Source organism: Orycteropus afer, unplaced genomic scaffold (genome assembly GCF_000298275.1).
Source record: "Orycteropus afer afer isolate SDZICR_OR568_19922 unplaced genomic scaffold, OryAfe1.0 scaffold00014, whole genome shotgun sequence".
In the NCBI taxonomy this organism is placed as follows: domain Eukaryota; kingdom Metazoa; phylum Chordata; class Mammalia; order Tubulidentata; family Orycteropodidae; genus Orycteropus; species Orycteropus afer.
Window position 1 is genome coordinate 2,736,568 of NW_006921601.1, and position 9,827 is coordinate 2,746,394.

The 9,827-nt window shown below is 39.2% G+C and overlaps 1 pseudogene; it reads right to left on the bottom strand.

Moving 5' to 3' along the window:
• LOC122151417 overlaps positions 1-8,719 on the bottom strand; it is a 9,755-nt pseudogene extending 1,036 nt beyond the window's left edge.
• Between the last annotated feature and the right edge of the window lie 1,108 nt (positions 8,720-9,827).

Below are 9,827 nucleotides of genomic sequence, written 5' to 3' on the forward strand. Positions count from 1 at the left end.
TGTGGTTTCTTTGGTTATCTGGAACATACAAAATCTAGGTGGGATAGTTCTCATGTGGTTTTCAGGAGTCAGCAAAGCACAGGAGGATTTAGGGTTCTTGGGAGACAGAGATGTTATACAACATATATCGAATGACATCCTAGCCTGACTAGATTTGTGTAACACTAACATTTTTCACTCATTTAATATTCAACAAGCACTTAAATATTTGTTCAGTGAACTAATGTACTTAGATGGCAAATAATCTAGTGGGGACTTATAACAGAGAAATAATAGAAATATCAAAGAACATGTAGGTTCCTTAAAGTTGAAGAAAAACTGTAGTGAAAGCTAAGGTAAGTAATAATCGAAAAAGCAGAAGGTTAAAGAGTTGAATGTACAGTTTAAGCTTCACAGGTAGAGCAGTAGTAAATAAGGATAAAATACACAATGAAGCCATGAGCTCCTGAACTTTTGTAAACATACAAGTTATTTAAGTTGAAGAAAATACACAGCTAAGATGTGTTATTCCCATAGGCACTAAAATCATCCAAGACAATGACAGAACTAGGGAATCAGAAGAAGACTATTATTTTAATGCCAAAATATTCAAAAGATGTGAGGGAATATCTGGAATGCTCAGAGATAAAAATGACAAGGAATGAAATAACCTCGAGGAACAGAAAATGTTTCCTAGATAGGCCATATCCTTAAAAATGTTACTAGGGTACAAGGAAGGAGCTCTGGTAGCATAGTGCCTAAGGCACTGGACTGCTAACCAGAAGGCTGGCGGTTCAAACCCACCAGCCACTCCTTGGAAGGAAGGTTGGTCAATGTACTTCCGTAGTGATATCGCCTCAGAAACCCAAGGAGGGGTCACTATGAGTGGGATCCGACTCAACGGCAGTGAGTTTGTTTTTTGTTTTTTGTTTTTTGGTTTTTTTTTTGATGACTGCAGTCTCCTAATTAATGCCCCAACTTCAGTCTCACCCTCTCCAGTCCATTTTCCACACTCTGATGTTAACAGAAATCTCAGAATTACTCTAAGCCCATTCTCTCTCTCTCTCTCTCTCTCTCTTTTTTATTTTTTTTAGCATGCTTTAATAACTGCCTGTAGGACCAGGGCCAATCTTCTTGGCTCGTTGTCTGGCCAGACTGGCCCCTCCAGTCTCATTTCTTACATGGTCCCTAGTCCCCCTTTCTCCTTGCATCCCTATCCAGACCCCATTTCTAGCAACACTTGTCAATTTGCAGTTCCCTAGAAAACTTTCCTCAAAGCATTTGCACATATAATGCTTTCTTTTCTCTCTTCCCTTCGCTCATATCTCTGATCCCTTTTCTTGGTTATAGTTTCTCGGTACTTCAGAATATCTGCTGTTATTACTTCTTGGAAGTTTTTCTTGCTTCTGACACCTTGAGTAGATGTAGTAAAGATTTGAGTACAGTTAATATACTAAAGATTTGAGTACAGTTAATGTACTCAAAGATTCTTGTACTAATCCTTAACTATAGGGATTGTATGTTAATAATGTTGTTGTTGTTGTTGTTGTTTTGTGCGGACAAGTCAGAGCCGACTCATAGCGACCCCTCCTTGGGTTTCCAAGGCAGTATCACTACGCAAGTAGATTGCCCAACCTTCCTTCTGAGGAGTGGCTGGTGGATTTGAACCACCAGCCTTCTGGTTAGCAGTCAAGTGCCTTAGGCACTATGCTACCAGAGGTCTTATGTTAATAATAGTGTTCGCTAAATATATTTTTGTACTAATCCTTAAATATAGGAATTCTCGTATTAATTTGTATTAATTCTTGTACTAATCCTTAAATGTAGTGGTTGTGTTTTAATCACAATGTTTACTGTTTAAATATATAACACAGGGCCTGATTTACAGAATATCCTTAATAATTATTTTTTGAATGAATGAGGTGATAAATGAGACCAAGGTTACTGAAGTGTCCAAGATGTAGGGCACGGATAATATTTCCTAATCAGCCACTTACAGGGTCCCACTCCCATTTCCTAACCATTTGTTTGCAGACACCTTGTATCCCCCAAAACAGAGAGAAAATTCTTACCTCAGATGTGCAAGGGATACTGCTGCTGTATTTCACTGAAGACTATGTCATTTGACTGGGGACCAAGATATATACAGAGAAATTGGTGAGTCAAGGAGATGGCTTTTCCACTAGCACTGAGGAGAGTAGTCAGGAGAAGGTATTTGAGATCAGCAAGGCAGGGTCCCTTCCATTCTTCTGGCTTTACAGACCCTCACTGAAAATGAGGTGAGAGATGGACATAGGTTGGTCTCTGAAAGGTCCACATTTCTGAGAACAAGAAGCTGTTTATTTCCTCTCTTGTGTGAGGAGCTTGGGATGAGCTGCCTCTCTGATCCTGTCACCCTATGGAGGAATTTTTCTGTGAAGCAATTGTCAGAAAACAGTCAATGCTTGGGCTTTTTAAAAGGCTACTAAGTTCTGTTAGAAAAGCTGAATAAAGGAAAAACCCAAGTGAGAAAACAAGAAAGAGGACCCAGCACAAAACCTTCAGTGCCTGTCCTCACTGTCCCCAGGAATCACAGTGAGCCAGGGGCCTGTCCTTAGGGGTGGCTCTTCTGCCTCACTTTCAGATGATAGTGACTTTGACCCTCTATTCAGCAGCTCCATTGAAAGGAAAATTTCTCTCCAGGTGAAATTTTCTCTCCCTGGAAATGCTGGTGCAGGTAATAGGATTTTAATAAATCCCCTGAGCCTGATTCTTGGCCTCTGATCTCTGCTTTCTTCTCTCAACAAATGAGATCTAAGGTCTCGAGAGTTCACTTCACCTTTAAAATAAGCATGGAGGGCTTATTTCCAGATCCCTTACCAAACACATAGTGACTGTGTCTCAGCTAGTACCCCTTTGCCCTGGATGGTCATCTGCCCCAAGTTATAGTATGTGGTGACATCTACAAGGGTCTCAGGAGAGTGGTAGAAACAGGACCTTCTTGATCCTTCCCGAACAGTTAATTCCTTCACTGAGGGTAAATTCATATGAGGGCAAATTAATTGAGACTAACACAGGGTTTGCTGCTTTTCCCTCCCTCCACAGGTCTATTTGGTTTATTTTTATTCTGTTACTCTATTTCTATTTATTGAGCTACTACTGTGTGCTAAGTATTAAGTGCTGAAAATACGGCAGTGAAAAAAAACAGACAACTATCTCTGCCAACCTGGATCTTACATTTCAGAGGAAAAAAGAAAGAAAATATTGTAAATAAGTTATATAGTATGTTAGAAGATGTCAAGTGCTAAGGAGACAAAAAAAAAAGCAAAGTATAGAGAACATGGGGAGGGGTTGCAACTTTAAATAGGGTGGTCAGGTAAAATCGTGTACTGAGAAGGTGATCTTTGAGAAAACACTTGAAAACATTGTAGGCAGAGGAAGCAGTTGGTACAAAGGTCCTGAGGTAGGAATGAGGAGGGCAGCAAGGAGACCAAAGGAACTGAAACAGAGTGAGTGAGCTGGGAAGTTTTAAAACATGAGGTCAGAGAATTGAGTGGATAAGCTTATAGAACAATCAAGGATTTAGTATTTTACTGTAAGTGAAATGGGGAGCTTTTGGAAGACATTCAGTGTAGAATAAGCACTATCTAATTGATGATTTAAAAGGATTTTTCCAGCTACTCTGTTAAAGCAAAGGCACAAGAAAGGAAGCAAGGAGACTTCTTAGGAGAGTATTGCAATGATCTAGGAGGGAACTGATGACAACCTGGATTAGGAAGCTGAAAGTGGAAGAAGTAATAAGTGATCTGATTCTGGATATGTTTTGAAGATAGAGTAGTGATGATGAACACATACAGTGTGTGTTCATATGTGTTCATGTGGTAGTGTTGCATCTGCTCAGTTAAGCCTGTCAGAGCTCTGTGCTAATGGCCCCTATTTTACTCCATTAAAAATTCTTTCTGATACTGAGATTCATTTATTAATTAAAAAAATAATTAATTCCTACCATATGCCAGGCACTGTGCTAGGCACAGTGGACCCAATGGTGAAATATGCATAGTTTCTGCTTTCCTTCCATTGTAGTTGGAAAGACAAGTATAATACGGAACTGTTGAGACAGCTCACAGCTGAATTCGGAGGGTCCTAGACAATCCAGAGTTTTGAAAGAAGGTGAATTTACATAGATTCTAGGATGGCATACCACCCTTCTTCACACACTTCTCCCCTCTTCACACACACCTTATCTGTATAAATGGAGGAGAAAGGGCTAACTTAAGCGAAAGTGGAGTCTATAAGATAATTTTACACTCATTCTCTTCTGCTCCTTGTGTGGGGAAATTGATGAGTTGGAAGTTTGTGATTGTCCCCATGAAGGGAAGATATATTCTTATTCTGAAAGTGGATGTTTGCTGAGTCACAAGATCTGAAGATTTCGCCCCAAAGACACTCAAGTGTGAGGAAAGCATTAAGAAGAAGGTGAATGTCACTCTCCTTGGTTTCCTCTCGAATCAAGGCAGGCATGATGGGAATTCCTAAGCTTATTATAGGCCTAAAGTTCTTTCTTGGAAAGTGACTGAGAACTGAGACCACCTGCTAATTGTTAGTTCCTGGAAACCTTTGTCCTGGAAAAACAATAAATGAATACCTCAGCATATAACTTTACTGTGTGCTTCAGGAAATTCTTGCAGATTAATTGATCTGAGATAACAGTCTGGTCACCTGGTTCAAAAGGATTTCTTTGGCTACTCCATTAAAGTTAGATTGTAGGAGCCCTATTTTCTTTTTTTTATTTATTGTGATTTGGGTGAAGATTTACAGAGCAAATTCACTTTCCATACAGCAGTTCACATATACTTTGTCTCATGTCATTGGCCACAGTTTACCACAATGCAACAGCTCCCCTCCCACTTCCTCCCTATAGTTACCTCTTCCCAGTGACCATCCCTCCATACTCTCCTGCACCCTGAGCTGTCTCCCTGTGCATAAGCAGCCCTTCCTTCTCCCATGATTGTTCTCTCCAGGGCATGTGTCTACTTGAGGTAAATATTTAACTCACATGCCTGTACTTTTTTTGGCTGGAAACCGCAGGTGTGGGTTCAATTCCAGACCTGAAGGGCAGCTAGGGGCCATAGTCTCAGTGGTTCACCAGGCTCTATGTAGGAGCCCTATGTTCAAACAATCTATTTATCATGACATGGCTCAAAGCCCTCGCCTTACTACGTCTACCAATTCTAAACTAATACGTGATACACTTTGCCCAATTCCCATTAGGTCACCTTGAAAATCATACCTTGCCTTAAACCACTTGAGCCCAGAGTCCTACGCCCTGTATAGAAGTTTGACTTTCTCCTTTTGAGACATTGCTAAGACCATCAGATGCTCTCTCTCACTGAAGTGAGTTCTAGTAAACTTTACTTTGCTTTATGAACAGGCTTTCTGGGAATATTTCTGGGTGGAGCAAATGGTTAAGCACTCAACTATTAGCCAAAATATTAGTGGTTTAAACTCACCCAACAATTCTTGTGAGACGACCTGGTGATCTGCTTCCAAAAGGTCACTTCTTTGAAAACCCTGTGCAGCAGTTCTGTTTTGCACAGATAGCATCACTATGAGTCACAATCAACTCAACAGCATCTAACAACAACGGGATTCAAAAAGGATTCACCTAGACTTCCCAAGAGATTCTCCAGCGAAACAGCAGACTGGAGACATGGGAAAGGGAGAAACTGCATACACTGAAGACATGAAGTGGCATTAGATGGCCACATAATGGTCTGGACAATGCTGGTGGCAGCTGACAGCCACCATGCCAAAGGCAAGCCTGGGTGAGTAATCTAACATAGGATTCACCAGAGGAATGTACTGGGCAGCACAGAACATTTGCTACCCTAAAGTACGATCATTCATGTGAAGATAACGTGCACAGATGTTACCTCATGTACCCCTGCACTCCTGCACTTCAATTCATCTCAAGAAATCTCAATATATTTTTCCTACTTCTTTTGTTTCTTCGGTTGAACCTTGACTTATACAGATTTTGGTACTGGAATTGGTTCTAGATGAACAGGATCTTAAGGATGAGATTTCTGAATTGGCTCTGGGTTGTCTAGAATTGATTATCTAATCTGGTTAGATTTAAAGACTGTAAAGATGCACTGCCAGTGGAATAGAGGGTATGAAAATTTTACCACTAGATACTCCTAGTCAAATACATATAAAGGACAAGGCACTTGATGAGTATGTATGATATCTTAAAATATTTTAGTCAAACTAAGTAGTATATTGTGATTGCCTTGTTGCTCTCAACAGATGGGAGAAAGTAGAAGAAAAAGAAAAAAAAGGTGAACTCAGGGCTCCGAATCCCCAGTTTAAGCTCTGTATAAATGACCCAAAAGTATCTAAAAATAACAAGAACAACTTTTCTTACTGAGGGTCTTTATCTCTTTTGGGTGACCCTCCACTTCACCTAGCACAATATGTTAAAGTGTATTTATCATACAACATCAGCTTATCCACCCCAACAGGGTCCAGAGGACACATCTTTCACCACAACTGTGAGAAATAAATTTGTGAATGGAGCCCCAATATTCTTGAAGATTTCTGTGGTCACTCTTCTTTGTAGGTCAGAAATTACAGTGTGCACTGCTGTCCTCAAACTGGGACATTTAAATGCAATGGGGATAATGGGATCCAAGGAGGGTAGGGGTTAAGTGATGACACTTAATTGCAAAAGATATGGTGGTCTTGTTACCTTAATAGACAGCATAGTCGAAGTAGTAATCATAATAGTCAGACTCACAGAGACCTATTGTGTGGTTAGTTGATCATGCTGTTTCAAGAAAAGAAATAGATAGTTTACTAAACTCTTAATTGTGCTATGTAAGCAGAAAAGTCCTAGGTCAAGTGAACTTAAGTCAAACTGAATCACCAAAAAAGAAGAGCAGATGGTTTAGACCAGAAAAGGAATTTCAAGTTATAAATGTTATATTGTGGAGGTTATAATAATGAATGACTCCCATAATAGCTTAACTGAAATTAAAATAAATTAAGAATAAAATATAATCCTATGAGAAGATTTCAAAATAAGCCCTAAGTGTCCATGAGCAATTAATAAAGGTTTCCATGCAGAAATATTTACAGGAGAATACTGCTAACTTCTGACAAAAAGACTAGAACATACTAGAATTGTGATAAGAAAATTTATATATATATATATATATATATATATATATGCAAAATTTTAGTGCCTCTGTGAGGGCCATGCCCCATAATGGCACTTTTGACTAAAAGAAAAGGATATATGTCATCAAGAACATACAATGTTTAGGCTAAAAGTAATGAAGGGCATCAGTATGTAACAGGTTGATATAAATTAGGAGCTACACAGTTTGTAAATCATCTTAATCTATATAAATTAAAATAAAACAATCTTACCTGGCATTATGAAAAACTTAATATGGTAAGACCATGCAGTTACAAAGTGAATAATGTTAAAACCACATATGCTGAAGAAATCAATTGCCCAACTAAAATGCATGAAATGTGTCTTCCAAAGTGTTGCAGTACATTAATACACTTGTCATCCTCAAACTCTTGTGAAATCATATTTCATTATTTCACTCATCCAATATTATTCCTGAGCCACACAGAATCCACCTCTCTTCTATCATTTTATAATGATCAAATGAAAGGTATTGCATCTACCTTTCCAAAATAAAAAGAAAAGGAAATGAGAAGGGAATGTTCTGGGAAAATCCTTCACATCCAGACCAATTATCATCTAAACAAAAGCTCTTAGTCTCTTGTCAGTACGATTGTTTCTTTTACCTAAGAAGGAGTGGATTAACAAACTGTCATTAATTTCACTAGGATCTAGCTCCCAACCATTTTATTCACAAAATTGTATGTAGATGTTCCAACAAAGAAAGCATGAAATTATATATAATCTCTTTTTCTATCATCTCTTTTCCCCCCCCACCATAAGATGACATGAAAATTATGTCTAGTTTCTACAGTGTCTCTATTAGAGACCTAAGGAAGGTTGCCTCTCATTTTCTCAAATTTTAAAAAGTAATTAAAATGAATTATCACTGAGGTTAGTTGGTTATAAAAGGAACCAGTCACCTCACTCCCTTAGAAGTAATGAACAGGTCATAATCATGAAATATGATTATGGCAGAATCTCTCTTTATGCATCACTCCTAAGGTAGAAAAGAACCAACAAAACCCAAAATCACTGCTGTCAAGTTGATTCTGACACATGGAAACTTCGTATGTTACAGAATAACATGGGGATGTTCAAGATGGAGATGGTGAAGCCATTCACCCAGAAACTGATCATCAGCTGAACACAAAACCCTGTGGTCATCATGACTGGATAGCAAAGAGGCCCACATAATGGTCATAGGCCATGGCAGCCAAAAGCACACACTCAGCACAGGTAAGTGAGATGAAGAAATAGAACTGGATCATACAACACAGGAAGGAGATGGTTTTAGGGTGAAGAAGAAATCCAGCCAATATCTTAAGGACTGTGACAGTTATATACCAGGCCTCCAGTAAGGATATAGTGCTCAGAAAATGGTACATAGGCTTGTGCAGGGACACAGCGACCCATAGAGTGATGATGATGGACAAATTCTCTAACAGTACAAATAGGTGACAAGGAAGAGGGAGAAGAGAGCAACATCTGAAGCCAAGGAGCAGTAGGGAAGCTCACCAGGATGAACTCATTAATATTGGTGATGTTTTCCTTCCACATGGTTAGGGCACCAGAAGACAAGGGATTTAACTTAATAATGGCAAATTGTAGAGTGAGATCCACGTTATTAGCAATGGTCCTTCAGGCTACAGAGACATTATCATTAAACATAATCCTACTGCCATGATCTGGTGCTAGGACATGATTGAGGAATCATGAGAGGCCATGAGATCTTCTCCAGAAAACTGAGAATCAGAACAAGACCTGAAAACACATCTACCATAAACACAAAACTAAGGATCTCAAATCAGAATCATGAAGTAAGTTTCAAGATTAAAGCCTTTGGATCTGGATCAGAAACAGGTCTTTACATAGTACTGTTGTTGTTATGTGCCATGGAGTCGGCCCTGACTCATAGCGACCCTTCCTTGGGCTTCCGAGGCAGTATCATTACAGAAGTAGATTGCCCAGCCTTCCTTCCGAGGAGTGGCTGGTGGGTTTGAACCACCAGCCTTCTGGTTAGCAGTCAAGTGTCTTAGGCACTAGGCTACCAGAGCTCCTTACATAGTACTAGTAGTAAATAATAAGGCGCTCTAGTGCCACTTGTCTATGACATCTGACTGCTAACCAGAAACTTAGTGGTTCAAACCCACCAGCTTCTCTGCAGAAGGAAGATGAGGAAATCTACTTAAATAAAGACTTACTGCCTTGGAAACCCAATGGTGGTTTCTGTGGGTTGGAATCGAATCAATGGCAGTGGAGTAGAGTAGTAAATACTTTCCTTGTCAGCAAATTCCCATATTTAAGAGTCTAGTGCAAGGTAGGAGACCATGGAGGTTGGAATTAGTGCCCAAGGAAGGTCCAGAAAGCAGGACAGAAAAGTAGGGAAGTTCAAAGCTTGGAGAAAACAAAAGCATTGGCTGGAAAGAAAAACAATGGACACACACACACACACACACACACACACAATCCTCCTGGTCAGGAGAAACACTGACTCTAGCTTACTCCTCAGCTATTTTCAATGTCTTTTGCAGATTTTAGAAATGAGGTTAATAAGTTTCTATTTTTAGGGTCATAACTTTAAAAATAGAATGAAATAATTACTCTCCTTGAATGTTTAAACACATTTTGACTTTTTAGATGATGTCTTATAACCCACAAAAATAAT